The sequence below is a fragment of the Salvia splendens genome, chromosome 18, assembly GCF_004379255.2.
Source record: "Salvia splendens isolate huo1 chromosome 18, SspV2, whole genome shotgun sequence".
Lineage (NCBI taxonomy): Eukaryota > Viridiplantae > Streptophyta > Magnoliopsida > Lamiales > Lamiaceae > Salvia > Salvia splendens.
This window is the reverse complement of record NC_056049.1, coordinates 19,126,351-19,127,517: the sequence shown is the minus strand read 5'-3', so window position 1 is coordinate 19,127,517 and position 1,167 is coordinate 19,126,351. Positions and strand designations below refer to the sequence as shown.

The 1,167-nt window shown below is 29.2% G+C and overlaps 1 non-coding gene across 1 annotated transcript; it reads right to left on the bottom strand.

The window, feature by feature from the left end:
- Nucleotides 1-453: 453 nt before the first annotated feature.
- On the bottom strand, nt 454-526 carry TRNAK-UUU. The gene has a single exon. It is a non-coding gene; the product is annotated as a tRNA-Lys (tRNA).
- Between the last annotated feature and the right edge of the window lie 641 nt (nt 527-1,167).

The following is a 1,167-nucleotide window of genomic DNA, read 5'->3' as shown; positions in this document are numbered from 1 at the left end:
AATATACTACTCCACTTCGCTAGTTAAAAACATATGAGGCCGTGTCTAGCAAAATTGATTCTAAGCGAACCATCTCTATCTTTTATAAAATAATACTACTCCTATTATAATAATTTATTTATTTAAATTATTAATTGAATATATACTCCCTTCGTCTCCAAAGAATACAGTATGTTCTTTGGGGTTGATATAAATTTTAATGTAAAATTGGTAAAGTAAGAGAGAAGAAGAGAGAAAAGGTAAATAAAGTATTGTTAGTTGAAAATGGGTCACACCTCATTAGAGAGAAAAGACTTTCCAAAATTAGAAAATGCATATTATTGTGGAACGAACTAAAAAATGCATATTCTTGAGAGGGAGTATGAGTTTCTTAAAAGCTCGAAAAATGACTTTTCAAAATTAGAAAATGCATATTCTTGAGAGGGAGCATGAGTTTCTTAAAAGCTCGAAAAGCACCATCTGTGGGAAAGGAACCCACGACCACATGGTTAAAAGCCATACGCTCTACCAGCTGAGCTAAGATGGCTTAGTTATTAGCAAGCACAATTAAAAAATATTGAATATTAGTAGTAATACAAAAGTATAATGTTGTCATTTTCAATTTCATCTATTTGTATAACTAGTATTAACACGGGACGGAATCTATACATATATAAAGTTTCAGTTTTTTGGCATGCGAGGTGGCACTATTTTTGGCGGGAAAATGAAGTTGTTTGTCTTTTTTATTTTCTTGGCTTTTTTCATGCATTTTTGTTACTGTTTTTATCTATAGGTTTCATTTGTACGTGCACTTAAACCTATTCTATTACCTATTCTATTACAAATAGAGATATTAGAGAAAATTATATATACATTTTTTAATAGGAATTGATATATATATATATAATTACTCCAGATTCCAAAGCAATAATTACCTAAACAAACATAAAAAAATGTATTAGTACATGTAAAATAGGATAAAATGATATAAAAGCATTTGTACATGTAAAATATGAACTGTAAAAATCACAAGATTTAGAACATGTGAGAGAATAAACAAGACAGTTAGGGGAGAGGGATAGAGAGAGAGAGATTCATTTTTTCTCCAGTTTACGAGAGAGAGATACATATATAGTTTCCAATGCAATTAATACCTGAACAAAGTTTAATAAGAGTAATATATTAGTA